The sequence below is a fragment of the Arvicanthis niloticus genome, chromosome 21, assembly GCF_011762505.2.
Source record: "Arvicanthis niloticus isolate mArvNil1 chromosome 21, mArvNil1.pat.X, whole genome shotgun sequence".
Lineage (NCBI taxonomy): Eukaryota > Metazoa > Chordata > Mammalia > Rodentia > Muridae > Arvicanthis > Arvicanthis niloticus.
Window position 1 is genome coordinate 26,984,918 of NC_047678.1, and position 23,043 is coordinate 27,007,960.

General features: G+C 44.1%; 1 protein-coding gene across 1 annotated transcript in view; it reads right to left on the reverse strand.

Moving 5' to 3' along the window:
* The window catches only part of Rad54l2 (RAD54 like 2), a 105,932-nt gene extending 100,762 nt beyond the window's left edge, over positions 1 to 5,170 (reverse strand). Inside the window, exon 1 of the mRNA XM_034484505.2 lies at positions 4,950 to 5,170. The gene's annotated coding sequence lies outside the window, so the exon portion shown is untranslated. The remainder of the gene's footprint in view (positions 1 to 4,949) is intronic.
* Between the last annotated feature and the right edge of the window lie 17,873 nt (positions 5,171 to 23,043).

A 23,043-nucleotide genomic window follows, 5' to 3' on the forward strand; every position in this document is an offset into this window, starting at 1 on the left:
AGAGCTTACACAAGGAGACAGTCAAGTTGGTAAAGGGATTGATGTGCAAACTAGAGGACCAGAGTTTTATCACCAAAACCCACACATAAAGCCTAGGTATGGTATCATGTGATTGTAGTCCCAGGGCTAGAAAGACAGAAAGTGGATCTCCAAGCTTGCTAGCCATCTAAACTACCCTACTTAAGGAAGTTCAAGGTCAGTGACAGACCCCATCTCTGGGACTATTTCTGTTTGTTTGTTTAGACAGGGTTTCTCTGTGTAGACTCTTGCTGTCCTGGAACAAGCTCTGTAGACCAGGCTAACCTTGAATGCAGAGATTGGTCTGCCTCTGCTTCCTGAGTGCTGGGATCAAAGGCAACATACCACCAACAGTCTGGCCTCTATAACTATTTCCTTCTTTTTTGCTGTTCTGTATTGTTGGGTTTTGTTTTATTTTTATGTACATTGTTGCTTTGCCTTCATGGATGTCTGTGTGAGGATACCATATCCACTGGAACTGAGATTATACACAGCTGTGTGGGGCCATGTGGATGCTGAGAATTAAATCCAGGTCCTCTAGAAGAGCAACCAGTGCTCTTAACGGATGAGCCATCTCAGGTCCTTGATTTGTTTTGCTGAGACAGTTTCTCTGTGTAGCTCTGGCTGTCTTGGAACTTGCTCTGAAACAGCCTAGAATCAGGCTGGCCTCAAACCTGAGTGCTGGGACTAAAGGTGTGCACTACCACTGCCTGGTGAAACCCTACCTCAAAAAAAAAGGTGGGTGGAACCTAAGGAAGGTAGCCAAGATTGACCTCTTGCCTCCACATCCACATATACACACATGAACATGCATACATATACACATGTACACACACAAACTTTCCTAGGGTCAAAAGCAAGAAATATCAGTTTGGTGGTGTATGCGTGTAACCCCAGCACTTGGAAGGCTAAAGCAGAATAGCAAGTTTAAGGCCAACCAGGGTTACATAGTTAAGACCTGTCTCAAAAACAAATAAAAAAGCAAGCAAGAAGCAAATGTAAAGGTTGGGATGCCACCTGGTTGGTAGAGTGCAGAGGAAAAGCTCTGGGTCTAATTGCCAGCACAACATAACCAGAGTGTGGTACACACGTATAACCCTTGTATTCAGGAGGTAAAGTTTAAAGTCATCAACTACAGAAGGGTTTGAGGATAGTCTGAGTTACATGAGACCCTAGCCAGCCTTCGTATCTCAAAACAAACACAAAAGAGGCAAAGGGAGAATGACTCTAAAGACTGTTCTTCCCATTGTACTAGGTATTCTAAAGGAAATGGGAAAATCTGGCCAGATACGGCAAATGCCTGATATCCCAGCAATTGTGACTTAGAAACGGGAGCATCCAGAGTTATAGGCAAGCCTGGGTTACACGGGACCCTGTCTCAAAAGCAACAAGAAATGTCTTTAAAACTGAAGGAGTCATTCAAAAGTACTTCAAGTAATCACCTTGCCTTCAGAGCAATGTATGACAGGCTTTAACTTTCATCAAGTAATCTCAGATGAGAGAAAAACTCTATTTAGAAGTATTTAGTATCTAAGTGTCTTGATTTTAAATTTATTTTTCATCAAGACACAAAAACAGAATAGAGCAAAGGAAAAACTTTTACTAGGATGAAGGTTAACTAAGGAAAAATTTTGGTTTACTCTACATATAATACAGAAAAAATTAAGAGATGGAGCCTTACCCCCAATTTATTTCTGTTATTACAGGGGACAGTACCCCAAGCCATCAATAGACAGTAAGCAAAGCCTTCATTCTCTCAAAACTACAGTGTGATGACATCCTTAAAGACCTAAATACATACATAATATTCGTAAATCACTGCTCACTCAAGCACACAGAAACAAATGTTTTACCCTTTGGCTTTTTCCCCCTACAGAAGTACTTAAAGTTAACAAGTATATTTAAATAAAATAACACAAAGCAATCCCATACCAGAATGAATATATGCTAAGCTTTTTTTCATTTAAAACATGTGAAGACACGTAATTATCATTACTGGAAATCAATGTACTATTTAAAAAAAAAAAAAGGTTAAGCCAGGCAAGTGCTGGCCTTTAATCTCAGCACTAGGGAGCCAGACAGCAGAAGGATCTCTGAGTTTGAGGCCACCGTGGTCTACATGGAGAAACCTTGTCTCAAAAAATAAAAACAAACAAGAAAACCTTAACTGCTATATTTAATAAAACTCTTCCATGCCTGAGACACTGCTTCTTAACTATATACTAGCACTATTAAAATGTCAAAACATCACCACTGTAGAGCTGCCTAACACAGTTACTGGTGCAAGGTAACACATCACCAGATTATGCATAAACAGACGACTTGCAAAGTATGAACCTGTAATAACAACACTGGAAGGCCGAGGAGGATGAGTTCAAGGCCAGGCTGGAGTCTGGACAACATATTGATTTCTACAACAACAACATGAGCTAGTTTGAGATCCTTTCTCAAAACAAACAAACAAACAAACAACAGAGCTCGGCATTGCAGCACATATCTTTAAGCCCTGCACTTGAAGACAGAGGCAGGTAAATTTCTGTGAATTTGAGGCCACTTTGTTATACATAGGGAATCCCCAAGACTGTCTCAAAAGGGAGTTTTAAAAACTCCAGGTGGGCAGGGCAGTGGTGGCGCACACCTTTAATCCCAGCACTTGGGAGGCAGAGGCAGGCGGATTTCTGAGTTCGAGGCCAGCCTGGTCTACAGAATGAGTTCCAGGACAGCCAGGGCTACACAGAGAAACCCTGTCTCAGAAAAACCAAAAAAAAAAAAAATAAAACCCTCCAGGAGGGATGGATGGCTCAGCAGTTAAGAGTACTGCTCTTGAGGAGGACCCACTTCGCAATTCACAACTGCCTGTAACTCTAGCTCCTGGAAGACCAACACCTCTAGCCTCCACACACACCCTCACATACATACAAATCCATACCCACACATATGCAAATTTAAAATAATAATGGTAATAATTTTTTTTTTCTTGAGACAGGGTTTCTCTGTGTAACAAACAGCCCTGGCTGTTCTAGAACTCACTTTATAGACCAGGGTGGCCTCAAATTCACAGAGATCCACCTGCCTCTGCCTCCAGAATGCTAGACAAAAGGCGTGTACCACCATGGCCTGGCAAATAATTTAAGAAATTATTCTTAAATTTAAGGGGAAAAAATCCCTAGAATTAGAACTATCGGTACAGGCACACAAAGAACTACTTCACTTCTCATTTGACAATACTAGCTTGCAACTAGGTAATATATCCTATACACTCAAGATAAATTCAGATGGTGAACTGATCCTGACATGGCTTTGTTCATATAGCTTTCCCTTTAATATACATAAGTAACATGCCAACTTCTGCCTGAATGGTGCATGCAAAGCTCTGGTACAAGGCTATAAGACTCCGAGCTGGAGTTTACACACTGACTCTAATGACATAGACTGTAACATGGAAACACAACGTACAGATCAAAAGCACTGAACACAGATAGTATTTGTCGTGAAGATAATATCCTGTGAGAGCAAGGATGCTGAAATGATGACAAAGATTTAGCAGATTCAATGTAATCACTTCATGACAGTAAGAGATAATGAATTTTCCTAAATTTAGGGGTCTAAAGAGCTTTGAGCAGCAGATATGATAGTTTTTCACATCCTTCTCTATAGTTACATATATTAAAATACAAGAAAAACAAGTTAGTGAGGCCTTTTACATTAGTTTGGACTTAGAAGAATTGTACTGAAAGCTCCAAGAATTACAACATACTATGGGGTCTAAGTTTGTGGATCATTACAAACAATAGCCACAATGCTAAAAACAAAGTATGAGTCACTATTCAAAAAGAGGGAAAAGGGGAAAAAATGAACAGAGAAAAGCTTTAAAGTCAAATACCACTAAGAAATTCCTGACTTAAATGACTGCCGCCGACAGCCACCACACTGACTTTGGAGTAAGAAGGAAAGGTCCACACTGTCCTCTCCTCTGGAACAAATTCATTAAGCGCCCCCAAATACCCATTCCAGCTTCAAAGTCCAGGCACCAACACAGTCAGTCACATCCGCCAGCAAGAGCAGTAATCTAACAGATCTGAGTCACACACTCCCCCGCAGTAAGAGGTCATTCTCTATCAGGAAGCCCACTCTGCAAAAGTGCTCTTGTTCTACTCCCAGACAGCCAGCATGACCCACATAAAGCCAATTCTTCGACCCCAGCAGCTGCCGGCCATCTTCTCCCTCCCTCCCTCCCCAGCTCGCATCGGCCTTTTCCTAACCCAAGGCAGCTTACACCACCCCTGTGACAAGTTTCCTACCTGAGAACCACTCTTAACTCGGATACATCTTAGCCGCGAAGAATCTATCTAGCTCTTAGCTCAACTCTTTTGTGCCCAACTAAGCTCGTGCCTTTCCAGGAACTAGTCACCTATTACCTCAGAGAAGCTAAACTCTCCATGTCTCTTCTCCCCAAACCCGACCCAGCCTAACAAATTCTCAGACGGCCCGAGGGAGTACAGATACGCACCCGTGTCCATTAGGAACCAAGCCACAGAGGCCCCTAAAATTCGAACCACAACCCCTCTCCCTCAAACCACGCCACGGTATGGTCAGCTTCTAGGGTGCCGGTGTTATAATAATAATTTTTTAAAAAACCGAAAAAACAAGAGCACATAGCCACTGTAGTTCAGTGTCGGTAATTACGACTGTCTTCCCTGACAACGAAATGCCCAAATATCAAACCACTGAAGTCCCGGGTGGATGCCAAGACCCCTCCAAGCCTCCAGCCGCTGGAGTTTCCCAGGTCGGATTCAGCTCCCCCAAGGCCCAAACCGCCAGGAGTAGCTTGCTACCCTAGGCTGCTGCACGCCGGGGACTCTAGCCGCGTCCCCATTGTTGCGGGTCCCAGCGGCCCCGGCAGGGAGTAAGGGGATAGTAGGGGTTCTCACCTCCCGTGCCACGGATCCGGGCCGCACCGGACCGGGCTGGGCCGTAGGACCTTGCGTTCTGCCGCACCCGCCTGGACGGTGTCTGCGGCGGCGGGAGCCGGAGAAGCGGCTGAGGCGGGAAGCAGCCAGCCAGGCCCGGGCGCCGCAGGCTGGCTCTGGCCGAGGGTCGGTCTTCTCCGGCGGCGGCGCTCTCAGCCTCCGCTCGCGGTCCGCGCCAGAAAGCTTCCCCCTCCCGGCCCTCTCACCCGGCCACCCGGACGGGAACACAAGCCACCCGCAGCAAAGTTCCGCTGTGAGTCCTGTTGTTCTTTCCCAAGGAAAGACACTAACCGGTGATTCTTGTGAGAATAAGGTGTATTTACTACAGAGGACCTTTTCAGGAATAAGTGAGACCAAAGCAAAACAAAAACGAAAACAAAAACAATCCCATGCTAGAACCGGCCTGGAATTAGCAGAGCCAACTGAATAGATTTGCATTCACTAACTACCAAAAACACACACTAACAGTACAAATGAGCCTGAGCTCCTACACTCCTCAATTTGGGATAATGTCAAAACACACTGGGAACGAGATAGTGAGGATATGAGGTGTAAATTCGTGAAGGGTGCTGTCGATAGTTAATGCTACTACAGCTGCCGCCTCCAACAGAAGTTATTCTCCCTTGAATTGGTGCATGCCATTGTAATTCTCTCTCTTCCTCTCTTCATCCCTACCTGCCCGGAATTCCTGTTGGCTACAACTGTCTTCAGAATTATCTAGAAGACTAGCAGAGGCGGCGGCTGAGTTGGGGAGGTGAGAAATGCGGAGCAGGGGATCGCTAACACAGGTTAAGGTTACAGGATTTTTCTCCCTGAAGTTGGAAATTGTTAACAAGTACGCTGTACTTTCTCATGAGCTGTATTGTTGTCTCTTTCCACTACATTCCCTTGGCTCTCCTCCCCTCCCCCGTAAATATGGGTGAAAAATTAAAATATTGGGTAAATGGGTCTGGTTTCCTTTTTTTTTTTTTTTTTTTTTTAGTTTTTTTTTTTTTTAATTTCCTAAAATTAAGAGTATAAAAAGTCCCTTCACAGCCAATCTCTATTCTGTGCTTTCATAACTCCACATATCAGATATGGCTACTTTCAGAACAAATTAGGTTATCAAAGTACAAGTGTGCTTTCCCAAACTATCATTTGGAAATTTAGATATACTGCAGATACCCCCCCTCCAAAAAAAAAGGTAACAAAAATATGACATATTCTCAAATTTCCATTCTCACTCATCTGCTTGACTTCTGAGACTCATTGATACACTTCTCCCTTATCCCCATTAACTCTTCTGAAAGGCTCTGAAGTATCAGTCATTTGCACCTGAAGTTTTTAATCACTGTCCCATGCACATACATTTCCATTTAGATTCTCTTTCTGAACATTACAAATGAGTTCTGGTGTCTAAAACCATTCTAGTGTCTCTTGAAAAGCAGGACCGTGGGTTAGAGAGCAGCATGCTCAGGTTCTTTGCTGTTGTAAGAACAACTTAATTCCAGGCTGTAAATGGACAAAGGTCAGTCCTTCATTTTCTCCATTGTCCTCCTAGTAGGGAATCCCTCGGATGAAAGATACAGCAAACTTGGTTTTAAGAGTTGAAGAGATGGTGTATTAGTCAGGGTTCTCTAGAATTATAGAACTTATAGAACATCTCTCTATATTAAGGGAATTTATTGTGATGACTTACAGTCTGTAGCCCAACTAACCCAACAATGGTCAGCCGTGGATGGGAAGTCCAAGAATCTAGTAGTTGCTTAGTCCCACGAGGCTAGTGTTTTGGCTAGTCTTCTGTAGAAGTAGGTTCTAACATCTGTGCTGGCAAGTAAAGTACAAGCAGTCAAAGAAGAAACTTCTTTTTTCCAATGTCCTACTAGGCCTCCAGCAGAAGGTGTGGCCCAGATTAAAGGTGTGTACCACCAAGCCTAGATCTGGGACTTGCTTTGTCCCAGGCTGACCTTGAACTCAGAGATCTCCTTGCCTCAATCTCCTGGGATTAAAGTCGTTACTATCTTGCCTGGGCCTAAACTTTTTATGGCCACTATGCTGCAAGATCTCCATGTCAAGATCCAGGTCAGAAACTTGTGTCTTCCAGCCTCAAGATCTGGATCACAGGGGTGCCCTTCAATTCTGGATTGTAGTTCTCTTCAGTTATAGTCAAGCTGACAACCAGGAATAGTCACCCAGGTGGCCAGGCAATAATGGTGCATGCCTTTAATCCCAACACTCTAGAGGCAGAGGCAGACAGATCTCTTGTGAGTTGAGACCAGCCTGGTCTATAGATGGAGTTCCAGGACAGCCAGAGCTGCTACACATAGAAACCTTACTCAAAAAAAAAAAGTTGAAAAGTTTCAAAAACTTGCCATAATATATGCCTGAAGTCCAAACACTTGGGAGAATGAGGTAGGAGAGTTGTCACAGAGCCTGGGCTGTTTTCTTTTTCTTTCTTTTCTTCTTTCTTTCTTTCTTCTTTCTTTTTTCTATTTGTGGTGTGGAGGGGTTTTAAATCAAGGTTTCTTTGTGTAGCCCTGGCTCTCCCTCTGTAGACCAGGTTGGCCTTAACTTAGAGATCCACCTTCCTCTTCCTCCCAAGTTCTTAGATTAAAAGCATGTGGCACCAGTCCAGCTATTAGAACCATCTCTCAAAATTACAAAAGTTTAAATATGTACAGATAATAGTCCTATAAATGACCATAGGGATAAAAATGAAACCAGTAAGACTAGCCAGAGGCTCATGAAAGAAGCCTTATCTCTCACATAAGTGAGCTTATGTGAAGAATTTATTTCTCTTCCATAGCTGAGCTTGGAGTAACAAGAACCAAAAATGGCTCCCCTGGTGATAGAAGTCTCTCCTATTTCTTCTTCCCAGGAAGCCACTGTTCTTTTGAAACATCACCCCTGTTTTGTCCTTCTGGAACTTCCCTGACTACTCCAATGATGTTATATCTTCACCGCCATCTTTGGGATTCATGATCTCTTCAAATTCATCCGTTTGAAAGTGAATTAGCAGAGACAGGCGGATTTCTGAGTTCGAGGACAGCCTGGTCTACAAAGTGAGTTCCAGGACAGCCAGGACTACATAGAGAAACCCTGTCTCGAAAAACCAAAAAAAACAAACAAACAAACAAATGAAAGTGAATTAGATCAGGATGTGTCCCCAGAGTGATTATATATATAGGTGTCTATTGATGGATCTTCATTCAAGTAAGGTTAAAAGAGCTGGGACCTTCATCCTTGCCTTAGTCAAGTGGATCTATTTTTGAAAGTTTTACTTTGTTTTCCTCGTGAAATTAAAAATGGATTAGGTTTTTTGGAAACTCAAATTGAATCCTGATACCTAGAAGGCATCAGGAGGAGAAGCCCTAATTTAAGGCTAGCCATATCAAAAAAGGAAGAGAGAAAGGAAGGGAAGAGCAAAAGAGAAAGGGGGGGGAGAGAGGAGGAGGAAGAAGAGGAGGGAGAGGGAAGGAATGAGGAGAGGGGAGGGGAAGAGGAAAGAAAGGGTAGAGAGAAGAGGAGAAGGCAGGGGAGAGGAGAGGAGAGGGAAGAGAGAGGAGGGAAGGGAGAGAAAGGAGAGAGGAAGGGAGGGGAGGAGAGGAAAGGAAAGAGAAGAGGAGACCAGAGGGGGGTGTGGTATCAAGTTCTGCCTCTCTGCCAGAAGTGTCGGGCGCTGCCAATACGCCTGCCCAGAGAAGGCAGGGCAAAGTCCAGAAGTCCACAGCTAGACCAGAAGGGGAAAGCGGGATCTGGGACAAATGCAGTGGTTCCTGATCTCCTCCGAGTACCCGTGCAGTGCCAGTGTTCCACCTGGAGAGAAAGTCAGGAACTGGGGTCCTGGCCCACGTTTCCCCTTAGAGCATGTGCAGGAAGGGGAAAGTGGAACCAGGGATCCAGTTCGATTGAGAGCAAGTGCGGCAGTACTGGAGGGGCAGGAGAAAAGAAAGAAAGGCCTTCTTCGGGAATCTTTATGTCAAGGCTTATTTAGGCGAAGGCCTTCCCAGGGACGATCTTTAATGAAGCAGCTCTCTGAGACAATCCTTCCTTTTTCACATTGCTTTATTGGGGGTGGATGTAGATGGATACATCTTATTTGGGTTAAACCAGGGATTATATACTTTTGGGGGAAGGGCGTGAGAACATCCAGGAAGGGAAGGTCAAAGGCTAAGGCTATCTAGGCACCTCATTAGAACTGAGAAGAACTCCAGATGCTAAGCTAAGTGACTAAGTGCCCTTAGTCCTCTCAGTTGATGGTCGGTCTCAAGAGCAGTCATTGGAGGCTGGGAGTGGGAAGCTCCACTCCTACCATCTCAGATCTCTGAGATTCTCGGGGTTTGAGCATGCCTGCTTCACACATTCTTATGCCAGTCTGATAGCTTGGTCCCACACACCCTACAGGGGAGAGGAAGAGAAGGGAAAGAGATAGAGCTTGGCCTTCATTGCTATGAACTCACACCTGCCGGAGGGGAGAGAATTCCTCTTTCCCTGTGTTTTGCACAACCCCAAGTAGTGCCTACACCAGCTAGACTTCTGGCCTACCCCCACTTCTGAATGCCAAAGCCATTGTCTCTCTAAAACACGTTTAAAGGTGACAGAGAAGACAGAATTGTATTATGTTTTTGTTTTTCAACAGCCATCCCATTGTAGTGAGAGTTTTGGTTTAAAAAAAAAAAAAAAAAAACCCAGCTGTGTTATATGAATATGTTTGTGTTTAAATCCCAAGTATGTGTGGGATATGGGGCTGCTTCAGTTTGTTCACAGTCCTTAACTATGATTGTCTCATGCTCGGTCGGGTCGAGGAGGGGAGGATCGTGGGTTTTGTCAGCTACAGATAGTTTAATTCTGGGGACACTGGAGAGAGTATAAATGCCAGAGCCGCAGAAGGGTATAAATAATTCAAGAGCCCCGAGAGGAAAGGGCCTGTGGCAGGCAGCTACTGTCGCCGCCCACTGCTGTTGTGTTCACTATTGCTAGATTACTGGACTGCTGGATATTCTGAAGACTTGCCCCCACGGTCAGCAGGAAGTGACGTATGGGGGTCCACGCCCCCTTTCCCCTCTAACCTCCTTTCTCTCCTACCTAGTGTTGGGGGGTTGGAAGAAATTAGGATGGAATGAGGATTGGAAGGGAGGTAGATGTATAAGAACCCAATAAAATAATAAAACAAATATGCCAGCAATCCCATTCTTGAGGTTTACTATGGGTTTTTTTTTAAGTGGGGAGGGGGGAAGGTCTCTGTATGTTGTCTAGGCTGGTGTGGAACTTGTAAGCCAAAGCAATCCTTCTACCTGAGTCCCTCAAGTAGTTGGGACTACTGGTATACATTAACTGTACCGCCATGCACAGCAAGACATGGTCTGTTTCCTCTAAAGTAGTACCTTTAGCTTTCCATGCTGGAGATCAAACCTAAGACCATTGTGTATGCTAAAAAAGCAACCTTACCTATGAGCTACACCCCAGCATAAGGACTACCCTGCCCTAGCTGCATACATTTCGTATTTAATTTCATATCAGGTGATATGAAATGTCATATGATATGGTTTAATCCATTTCAGTATTCAATCAAGGCCTGGGATGAGAGTGAGTCTATAACATTCCTCGTTCTGCAGCTACCTGCTACCAACCTTACTTCTGAACAATGTGCTAGATGCTGGGAAGAGGGCATGTCAGGCAAAGCTTTATATATCTTACAGATGTTATTTATTTAATCCTTACATCAACATTATTAAAATTATAGACCATCCCACCCCAAAGAAGGAAAAGGAAAGCTGGGGGGTTAAAAGAGGGGAGGAGTGTGTGCCTGAGTCCAGAGCACATGCTTATAACCATGTCCTAAAACAAATAAAGCACTATGTCCAAAAATTCTTTTTTGAGAAATTTAATTTATAAAATGTGACAAACAGAAATCTGTCCCCAGATCTGGGGTTAGTGGTTCATACCTGTAAACCCCAGGAGGATGACAGGAGGATCACTAGTTTGAGGCTAGCCACACTAGAGTGTAAATTTTGGACCAGCCTGAGTTATATAGCAAGACTCTACCACAAAAGTGGAGGACAGAAAAGAAAATCTGTCTGTGTTGGCTAATTTGATGTCAACAAGCTACAGTCATCTGAGAGGAGGGAACCTCAATTGAGAATATAGTTCCATAAGGATGGTCCATAAAGGGACCACGAGGACATCCAGGGCCACACAGAGAAACCCTGTCTCAAAGGAAAAAGAAAGAGTGCAGGTTAAACAAACCATGAAAAGCAAGCCAGTAAGCAGCACTCCATGGCCTCTACATCAGCCCCAGCCTCTGAATTCCTGCCCTGTTTGGGTTGCTTTCATGACTTACTTCCATGATGAACAATGATGTGGAATTGTAAGCCAATAAACTTTTCCCCCACCCCACCCCACCCCGAAACTGCTTTAGTCACAGTGTTTCATCCCAGCAACAGAAATCCTAAGACTCTGTATCACCTTGGTTCACAGTCAGCAGTTATGACTCCTCATTTGTATTTCTCTTTTATTTTATTTACTGGTTGGTTTGTATTTGTTTGTTTTAAGACGGGGGTCTCTTTCTATAGCTCTGACTATAGAGTTCAATGTCCTGAACTCACTAAACCAGGCTGGCCTCAAATTCAAAGATCTGCCTTCCTCTGCCTCTCCCTCCATGGTGCTGAGATTAAAGACATGCAGCAGCACCTTGTCATGCTACAAAAAGTGGTTTTGTTTTTTGATGTTTCTTTGGTTGGTTTGGTTTGGTTTTGGGTTTTGAAACAGGGTTTCTCTGTGTATCCTTCGCTATCTCTGGACTCATTCTGTAGACCAGGCTGGCCTTGAACTCAAAGATCCACCTGTCTCCACCTTCTCAGCGCTGGGATCAAAGATGTGCTCCACCACCTAGCTTTAGCAAGTGTTTTAAAGAAACAGTACAAATACTACTGATAGATGACTGGAGGATTTGACAATCCTCTATAGTTTGACTGCATAGAAAAACTGACTAAACTACAGCCCAATGGTGCAGTTTTGTAATCCCAGATGCTATGGAGGCTGAGACAGAAAGACTGAAATCTCCAGTTCAGCTTGGGCTACATCGAGAACTCAAGGCCAATATGGGCAAAATAATGAGGCCACATCTAACAAAACTGAAAAGCTAGACATAGTGGTATGAGCCTAGAATCCCAAAATTTGGGAGCTAGAAGTGTCAAGAATTCAAAGCCAGCTTAGTCTATATAACAAGTTCAAAGCTAGCCTAGACTATGTGAGACCTTATCTCAAAAAAAGTAAAAAAAGAAAGAAAGAAAAGCCCCCAAACGGGAGAGTAGGAGGTGGAGATACTTAAACATAGTGTGGGGTGATGGTGACTGGATAGCTGTCTCACTTATTTTTTCAACATTGTTTTGGATGGACCTCAGGACCTCATGTATTCTATTCAAGTAGTACACTACTTAGCTATCTCATCAGCCACCATATACAAGTGCACATGCATACTTATATACATACACATATACCTACATATGTTTGTATGCTCATACATATAGGCATATAGGCATATAGACATATTGTACATACATATAGACATATATATATATATATATATATAGTACATACATACAGACATATATACATATATATGTTTTTCCTTGATCACAAATCTGCCCCAAGTCTATTTCTTTTCTTAGTGTAATTTTTAAAAGTTATTTCATTCCTTATTATACAGCCTTTACTCACTATTTTATGAAGAGGGGGTCCATTCTATCCTTGATTCTAACTTTATTATATCTTTCTGGCAAAACAACTAACCATCTCCTTAAGCTTTCTTCCTAAAATTATTTGAATGAAATGAGGAATTCTATAAAGTCATCAATACATCTAAACAGCATCATTATATGAAAGTACATCTTCATATTGATCTGCAGGAAATTTGCCCCCCAAAATGGGCTATCACTCAGGAAGTAATCACACCAGGCTATAGGTAGTAAGGTCTCCCGGTATCCACTAACACCATGCCAAATAAATGAGGAGTATGGCGATGACTATCATGAGAAGACACATCAGTAGCAAAAAGCAATCCTGGGACAAAGTCTCTGGGACTGTACCTCTCCAGAGCTCACCCATCGCAGCCATGCAAAACGGTGGACCATCTCCAGAAAACTCACTTGCTTGCCATATCCTTTCCTAGATGGCTTCTGTCATTTGTTGGATTTGTTTCGTTTTCAAGACAGAGTCTATCCTTGTAACCCAAGGCTGGAAACAAACAAAACATCACCCCATCTGGGGCCTGAGATACCTGAAATCTTGCTTTCACCCACAACCCTGAAAAAATAAAGCAAGGGGGAAAAAGATGCCCGGAACTCCTAATTTTCCTGCTTCTGTTTCCCAAGTACTGGGATTACAGGCATGGGCTACCATACCCAACGTATCTGATATGTTCTATATCCATTCATTATTTCTTTCCTCTCATAAGATTGTGAGGTCCCTGGAAACAAATAAATTACCAAGATCCTCAACACCTAGAACCAGATTGATCAAGAAATATATTTAGGGCTTGAGAGATGGCTCAGCAGTTAAGAACACTGACCGCTCTTCCATAGGTCCTGCTTTTAATTCCCAGGAACCACATGGTGGCTCACAATCATCTGCAATGAGATCCGATGCCCTCTCCTTGTGTGTCTGAAGACAGCTACAGTATACTCATATAACTAAAAAATACACACAATACACACACACACACACACACACACACAGAGAGAGAGAGAGAGAGAGAGAGAGAGAGAGAGAGAGAGAGAGAGAGAGAGAGAGAGAGAAAGGCAGGCAGTGTTGGCACCCATCTTTAATCTCTCTGAGGCAAGCAGATCTCTATGAGTTCAAGGCAAGCCTGATCTACTGAGCAAGTTCCAGGACAGCCAGGGCTACACAGAGAAACCCTGTCCCAAAACAAAACAAAAAAGAAATATATTTAGCAAACATGAATTCATGCTAATACCATTATTGAGGCAGGGTTGTGAGGCACTGGAGATTAAGTGGGTGGGGCAGATGATCACCTGGAACCTGGGACTCGCCTGACAGATCCTGTGTGGATTGTGATACTAAGTAATTTCTCTAAGGATGCTACAAACTATGGGCCATGGGAAATGAGGGAAAGAGGCTCTCTGGCACGAGGTAGAAATGTAGAGCAATGGAAAAACTCTTGCTAAAGAAGGGTAAGGAGTTTTAGGATAAGAAATTTGGAGCTGAAAAGATGGCTTAGTAATTAAGAGCACTTTTTGCTCTTGCAGAAGACCTGGATTTGATACTTAGCATCCATACGGCGGCTCACAACCATCTGTAACTGAAACTCCAGTTCCAGAGGATCTGATGCCCTCTTCTGACTTCAGAGAGTATCAGGCATGCACATGTAAACTTACACACATGGAAGATACATATATAAAAATAAATAAATAGTTCACTTTTAATTTTAAGAAAAGGATGAGTAGGTCTTAACCGAAAGCATGAGGTGGGGTGAAGCATGCTTAGAAGGGAAAATAAAGATGTATGATGCTCTGGGGGAAGATAGTAAACATTTGCTCCATGTGACATGAATGAGGAACCTCTGGATGAAAAAGGAGAGGCTGAGCTCTGGGGAGGGAAAGGAAGAACACTAGAAAACAAGAAAGGTGACTCACGCCTGCAATCATCTTTTATTCTCCTGATGTAATTGTCATTTCGGAATCTTACAGCTTTTGTCTGCTACCCTTAGCCCAGTCCTGGAAGCTTCTAGCCTCCATACAATCTAATCTAAACCTAGAATGTTTTCAGCCTCTGAGACTTGCTGCTGAACAAACTCACCCTTTCTAGTTCTTTCTGAGCTCTGTTGGCTGGTTTAACTCAGCTGTTCTGGCTCAAACTCCTCTTCAACCTGACTGATTCAACCTGGCTTCTCTCTCTTAGCCTCTTCTGAGTTGCTCTGCTTAATTTCATGTTGGAGAAATTATTTAATCCTGACCCAGGGTTTCTACCCTGCCTTTGGCCATTTAGTTCCCAGATAAAAGACACACACAACCTTTATATTTACAATAAGCCTTAAACACCAAGATAACTGGGCAGATACTACCCTTTATGTTGTTAGAATCTACTTTCCTATCAATAACCCCGAGTTATTACTTACTATGTTTTATCTGGCCTGCTCTTAACTTGATTGGCTGCTCTCAGGTCCACGTTTTTATGGCTCACCTAACCCATGGCAACTTTTCTTTCTTCCCCCTGCCTTTCTTCTTCTCCTTGTTGTTTTCCTCCAACCCCAAGCCCAGGAAACCTACCCCCCACCTGTGTCTCTTCTGCCCACCTACTGGCTGTTGGCATCTTTATTTATCAATCAGAAATAACTTGGGGGCGGGGTCACTTGAGTCTATGTGCAGACTCCAGGTCTTGGGGGCCTGCACTTAGTATTACAACAGACAGCAAGATCAAACCTCAACAATTTTCCTTTTTCGTCTATGACTCTTTTTTCACAGATATAAATTGAATATAAATATAACAATTATGAAAATTAAAAGCAGTTGGGAGGCAGAGGCAGGAGGATTTCTGAGTTCAAGGCCAGCCTGGTCTACAGAGTGAGTTCCAGGACAGCCAGGGCTACACAGAGAAACCCTGTCTTGAAAAACAAAAAAAAACCCAAAAACACACAAAAAAGAAAACTATAAAGTATGATATACACTTATAATGTCTAGTCTATTATATGTGGCAATTTAGATAAAGTATCTATCTTAATGAATTTACCTCAATCATCTTTGATTTTAACTTGTATTACCATCTGAAAACCATCTTTTAATCTAGAACACACTCTTTAATGTCAAACACTTAAGTTTACTTGTGAGACTATAACTAGTCTTTTTTTTTACTAGGGTTGATGTTGAGGGAGCTGGGTTTATGCTGCTGCTAGATCGGGAACAGGGAGGTAGCCAACTCCTGCCATCCTCATGTCTGAGCTATCCCAAGGTGAATCCTTCTTTACCTTTCCTCCATAACCCTGGGACATCATGGTCCTACAGCTCCTCCCTGTTTTATAAAGGAACAATATCATCATAGTCAACATCTATGTTGGGAATGGTTTGATACTGAAACAGAATCTGGTTGGTTGCAATGCTATTTGTCTGTTGTTTTCAATTTCAATGAGGCCAAGAGGAGGGTCCCAAAAGCCAATGCGGAACCAAAGAAGGGGAGGAGCCAAGCCATCAGGGGATTTGAGTACCGTGGGGTAGGGATGCTGGGTGCATAGCATGCCCAAAGACTGTGCTAAAGATCTTTGAGCATTTGTATGTTTCGTCCCACAAATCCAGATTCACTGACACGGAAGCAACATTCTTCCCCCCCAACGCAGTTCAAGTCCCTCTCTGTTCAAGAGTCTGTAAGGTCAGAACTCTCCAATTCTGTAGAACAACCCCTGCTAGGCAAGTGATTGTCACTGGAGGGACTCAAGAGGGAATACATGGGCTGGATAAACTTATCCTGGAAGTCGCATGCTGGATGGTATGTTCGGAAAAGGGCTGCTCCAGCAGTTCCCATGGCACCCGGTGAGATGGTGAGACTCAATCCAATGAACAGAGGGATGAAGACCTCCCTTCTCTCCCAGCGGTAAAATGAGTTCTTTGAGCTCATAAAGATAACCCTGGGGAACAATCATTATGGGGCTGTAGAAACCTTGAAAAAGGGGGCCTAATGCAGGGACTGGTAATATTGCACCAGAGGAAAGCAGGGTGGCAGCGGTAACACATTGGCTCAGTGGTGACAGTGATGTTACGAGATCTTTAGGATGGGACCTTGAAGAGGGACCTATGTGGCAAAGGGGGAAGGATAGAGTAGAAAGAGGAATGTTTTATAGGTTTTGTGTGGGGAAGGCCGTGGGTCCTGTTCCGAAGGGTGTGCCGCGAGGATCTCCAGCTCGGCTGGGGACAGGGTGCGAGCAGTGAGGGGTCTGCCTCTGCCCATGTCTCCGCTGTCGCTGTCGGTTGGTCTCTCCCCTGACCCGGTGTGGGAGGTCCGGGCCAAGGGGAGGGCCGGCCACTGCCTCCAATTGAGACTCCACTGTCTCGCCATGATTGCTCCCAGGTGATGCACTCCCTATTCGCGCTAAGCCGGTCTGGGCAGCAAGGAGGGAAGAATCCCGAAGGTGTTTCTGGAGAGCAGACCTCTTCCCAAGTGTTACAGCTCTAGTGTTACAGCTCTTGCGACAGAAACACTCGGACAACAGGATGATTCTTGCACACATTTTACTTCTCCTGAATAGAGCCCTTATATACAGTTTCAGGGTGGGTTAGGTCTGGCAGCAGATAATGCCTATTGGCTTGGTCCGAGAGCTTGGAGACACCTCATCTACATGTGGGAGAGCCTGAGGCACTGTTCCATGTGACTGATGTCCATAGACCTCTCTGTGGGAGGGGCCGTGGAGGGCTGAAGCTGAATGAAAAGAACCAGGGCCTGGGAGCAGATTGGAATACTTGCTGTCAGATAAAGATCCGGGGTTCAAGGCCTATGCTCGACAAGGCACCCAGCTGCTTCTCACAGCCCACTGCCCCACAGAAGGCCCACGGGGTTCATGAAATGTTAATGGCAATAGCTGCCAATAGTGGCTAGAAGAGGGAAGCCCAGAAGAAAAGGCATTGAGAGGAGTTAGGGTGGGTGGTTAGGGGAAGGCAATGGCTGTATATTGGATGTATTGTAGCCAGGAGAGGGTAGCTTGGACCCCCTTTTGAGTTTGGTCCTCCTGTTGAAAGATGTTAACATAGGTAAAGACCAACTTGGAGGCAGGTAGGTACAAGCAAGTGAGAGATATGCAGGTCGGTTATGAGGTATCTGATGTAGCCACTAGGGTAGAGCTTACCCACAACTCCCATTCACCATCATTTGTTCCAGGGATCTGCAATGGAAAGTTGAAAATGCCTATTAAGGTTGGCAAGAATGGTGCCACCATGACTGACGGATTCAACTCGGCATCTCCAACATCAGCAACCTCCATTTGTGGAGGCTTCCTGGAGGCAGTCACCTGTTTTTCAGTAAAGAAAGCAGAGGAAAGGGCTGGGGGCACTGGAGATGGAATCAGAATAGTGAGGAATCACAGTCGGTCTGGCATCCTTCAAGTGGGCAGTCCTGGTTCCTATGATTTTGTTGTGTTTGCTATAGGGCTGCCTCGAAAAGAATCTTCACTGGTGGGTATTGGAAAGGTTAGGAAGAGGCTGGCCAGAGGCAGAGTTAGAATAGAGAATAACAAAAACAGCCATAAGAACAGGGAAAGAGGGGTTGAAGAGATGACTCAGCGGTTAAGAGCACTGACTGCTCTTCCAAAGGTCATGAGTTCAATTCCCAGCAACCACATGGTGGCTCACAGCCATCTGGAATGGAATCTGATGCCCAATGTCCGCTTCTGATGTGTCTGAAGTAAGCAACAGTGTACTCACATACATAAAATAAATAAATAAATCTTAAAAAGAAGAAAAAGAACAACAACAACAGAGGAAAGGGAAGTCCATGGAGGGTGCATGGCCTGGGTGGCTGTCGCTAGGACATGAATGTCCTTCCAGAAGATTAAAAACCCGGGGCTGAACAGAGAAAAGCCACAGATGTCCAGCCAATCTCAGGACGTGTTTAGATTGGCAGTTTTACTTTGGAAGAGAGATTTAGTTCGATGGTGTGAATACCATCTTCCTTGACTGCCTGTCTGAATTCTTTTAAATCTGTAGCTTGACAGGGGTACTAATTAAGTGGTTTAGTCCACATGGGGTGGAAATTGACTGGAAATGTATGGAATTCCAGGCTCCTGGGAAAGTCATGAAGTTTATGGACAGTAGAGGGAGAGGCAGAGTTAGCCAGATGCTGAAGTGGTGTTTTTCTACCTCTGTAATGGAATCGTGGTGATTAAAAAGGTTATTGTATGATGAGGGTCGGGGTGGAGGCTGAAGGCTTATGCAACATTTCCTTCAGTCTTGGCAGGGTCCTGGGGGGTTAGGGTTAGAGATAAGGGTACAGTTAGTGTATGGGTAAGGGTAAACGTTAGGGTCAGGATAAGCATAAGTGTTAGGGTTAGGATTAGGGTTAGGGTAGTTGTGATGGGGTGGGGCTTGGAGGAAGAAAAGGAATAGATGAGGCCAAAGGCTTAAGTTGGGTTTCCTCCAAGGAGTCATATAGTGGGGGGCGGGAGGGGGATATAAATTGGATTGGACCTGGCAAGAGCATGGTGTCAAGAGTGAGGAGGAGATGGCTTCGTGTACGGCTTTAATTTCCCATTCAAGTGCTGTGAGATCTAAAACAGGGCAGTCTTTAGGACCATCATTCTCAGACTTGTCTGAATGAGGGGAATGCAGGATCCTTTGTGGGTCCCATTTTAGGGGCTCATATGCATTTGCAGATTGAAGCTATAATAGGCAGAAAATAGGGAGGGAATTTTACCTTCTTGGGTGTCTTCATACCAGTTGAGGTAAGCGGCTAGAGTCCACGAGTCACACCTGTAAGATCTCCTGTGGCCATACATGGCACTATTTCAAAGACTTCCTCCCAAAGCAAGGAGGCTTATTTTCTGGTGAGTTTTATTCCATGAGATTTCAAGAGGACCCATAGTTCCCTAATCTGAGTTTTCTTTTAATGGGATAGAGTATTTCCTGTGATAGAAAAGGAAAGGAAGCTCCAGGGCCAGAGAATGTTCCCACAGTCTTACGGCTGCCAGGAGACTCTTCAAAGTCCCAGACACAGCCTGGCGGCAGTTTTTAAAGTTCTGACAACTACCTTGGTGTTTAAGGGTTGCTGTGTTACTAGATAGATAGATAGATAGATAGATAGATAGATAGATAGATAGATGGGTTATTGCATATGCACACACACACACACACACACACACACACACACATATATATCAATGCCACTGTGCAAACCAAAATCAAAGAAGAAAAAGATAGACTGCCAGCCTTCAGTGTGGGGAGGCTTAGGGTCTTTGGGCAAATGCCAGAAGGCTGGGGCACTCACCTATCACCTGCTTGTAGCAGAGACCCTGTTAACATCCTCACTGGGGGCCAGTTAAGCTTCCTACTCAGGGTAGCCAGGCCTATTGTGCACTGAACTGGACTGGAGAGAGGGAAGCTTAGCTGGGCAAAGGTGAGTGCAGTTTGGGGATCTTGGTTGGCGATGAGTGTGTCGACAATGAACACATCTGGGAACAGCTTTGGAGAACTGGTCCTATTTATTGGAGGTGGCCAGGGTCTCTGGAGCAAAGTTTGTGTGGCCATGTAGCATTGGCCAGGGCAAGGGTGCTGCTTCCTCTACATACCTAGGGGCTTGTAGGGTAATAAATTCTTACTAGAGTTGATGCTGGCTTTATGGTGCCAGGTTGGGAGCAGGGAGGTAGCCAACTCCTGACATCTTCATGTTCTAGGTATCTAGGGTTGAAGACCCCTCAACCCTTCCTCTGTAACACTGGGCCACTATGGTACCACAGTAAGGGACTGATCCTTATCCTAGCACTTAGGAGGTAGAGATATTGCTAATCCCACCAGGAGAAAATAAGACCACTACCGGAGTTTTTAAACCAAAATTGAAACGAGCTTTATTCAATACAAGCTAAGAAGATGGACACTCACTGGTACATACCCAGAATTCCCAGAAAATGACCAGAACCACTATCATTAAGTGCTTATAAAGGCAAAACCCATCAGGCTTATGTTCTCCTGCTTTTGTCCAGTTGGGAGAAAGCATTCATCCTGATGTACTTTCTGTCTATGTACCTCCCACCTACATGTGATCAAGTACATCCTGTGGTGTTGGGGCAACCAAACTTGTTTACAGAAGTGAAACATGTTTATCTTATATGAACAGCCCCCTGCATTCCAGGAAGTTATTTGTCCTTGGGCAAGTGGGGCTTACAGGTTAATGTGGGCCACAGTCTGTCCACTTTCCTCTGGGGGGGTGAGACGCCAGACTGAGGAGGGTAAAACAGAGTCTGGGATGAACAGGACTCCGGTGGAGCCTGGAATGCTGGAGGTGTTATAGTTCTTAAAAAGGAATAAAGAGGGTTGGAAGTGGTTGAGCACCTGCTGCTATGATGTGAGCCTCTGCAGATAGGGAGAACCCGGCCAGGCAGGAGGGTCAAAGATCCATGATGAATGCTTCAGCAGAGGGAACTCTCCTCCAAGTGTTACAGCTCAGTAGAGACAGCCACTCTCAGATAATCCTCAGTGAAATAACTTGTGTGCCTTATTCCGTGTGGATAGGGACTATATGAATCTTGGGGAGTGCGATGAGATTTGCTAGGGTGGTGAATGTTTTCTATTGGCTGAGTTTTGGGATGTTGATGATGCACTATTTGCATGGGGAAGAACTCCAGGGGCTGCATTATATGACTGACTGCCCATGGTCCTCTCAGTTAGTGGCCCTGGTTGTGTGTTCCATAGCAGACACGAGAGGCTGAGTGGGCAGCCTTCCTACCTTCCTCTCTTATCTCTGAGTTTCCTGGGGTTTGAGCACACCCCACCTCACTGATTCTTTCCCGTCTGGCAGTGCAGTCTACTTGCCCTACTGGTTGGAAGGATTTTTTGTTTTATAGATACCTTAAGCACAGTAATTTAAACTTAAAACATAACTTTAGCAGGAGAATCATAAGTTCAAGGTCATCTTCAGCTACATTACAAATTAGAGGCAGGCCAGGGATACTGTGATACTCTGTTTCACACAAACAAAGTAGTAATATATCAAAACATAACATAACACAACAAAACCAGGCATGGTGGCTTACACCTGACACCTATAATCTCCACATTTAAGAGGCTCAGGTAGAAGGATGCTATGATTTGAGACCAGCCTGCCCTATATAATGAGTTCAAGACCACAGAGTGAGAACCTGTGTCAAGAAACAAATTAAATTAAATCAAAAGAAAGCCTTCTTTGAGGTCAAAGCTGGAATTTCAACTAATTTATTGTTATAAGCAAAAATGAACCTTTTGAATACGTTTTTTGTTAGTACTTCTAAGTATCTAATTCCATACTAAAAGGCTATGAAATCTATCAATTTTAGGTTTATGGAATCTAATATTAAAATTAAAAGAGTGCTTAATGTGAAGTTTGGGTTGCTAAATGTATGTACAAGTCCATTAGTTCCAATAAAATGTAGCCAACCTCTCTATTCTTAGTGCAAATACAATCAGTGTTAGGCTGCCTGAACTTCCCCAGACTCAGCTGCACATGTGCAATTATCTTGGTTGCAACATCTCATTCATAGAATTTTGTCTGCTCTAGATAGGACCAGTTGGGTCAGTATCAATAGCCTGAAAGTTAGTACAGGGTTGGGTCCAATCAGCATATATTTCAGGGGAGATTTTGGTTCCTCATATGCCTAAGGGGATTCTGCTTCAGTCAACACACTCTGGGAATTTGTTATATAAAGCCACACAGCCCCTGGGGCTACTGGGCGAGACAAACACACACATGTTAATTATAATACAACCTTAACTCCAGTGAGCACATACCTATCAGCAGGAACTCAAGGGAGAAAATACTTCACTCATATTAAGTCTGAGTATGGTGGCAAATACCTATAATTTTAGCACTCTGGATGCTAAGGCAGAAGGATTGAAATTTCAAGGACAGCCCTTGGCTACATAGTGTAAGAAATATCAAATAGAAGACACAGTATTTTCAAATACTATAAAGCTTGTGTTTAGGACAAGGAAAAACACTCTTTATCTCCTCTATCTTGTAAGACTTTTATGCAAATGTTTTAATCCCCCTCGACTTTGTTTACATGGAGGCCCACTGCTCCGTTCTGGAAATTTGATGGTCTAGAGCAGGGATCTCTTCTCCCAGAAGTAGTGATCCTTTCCCCATCCTCCATTTGGTGTGGTGGGCCAATTCTTTTCAGACTAGATAATCTAGTAAGATTATGAGAGAGGGCGGCTGGCGGTGGTGGCGCTTGCCTTTAATCCCAGCACTTGGGAGGCAGAGGCGGCGGATTTCTGAGTTCAAGGCCAGCCTGGTCTACAGAGTGAGTTCCAGGACAGCCAGAGCTACACAGAGAAACCCTGCCTCGAAAAACCAAAAAAAAAAAAAAAAAAAAAAAAAAAGATTATGAGAG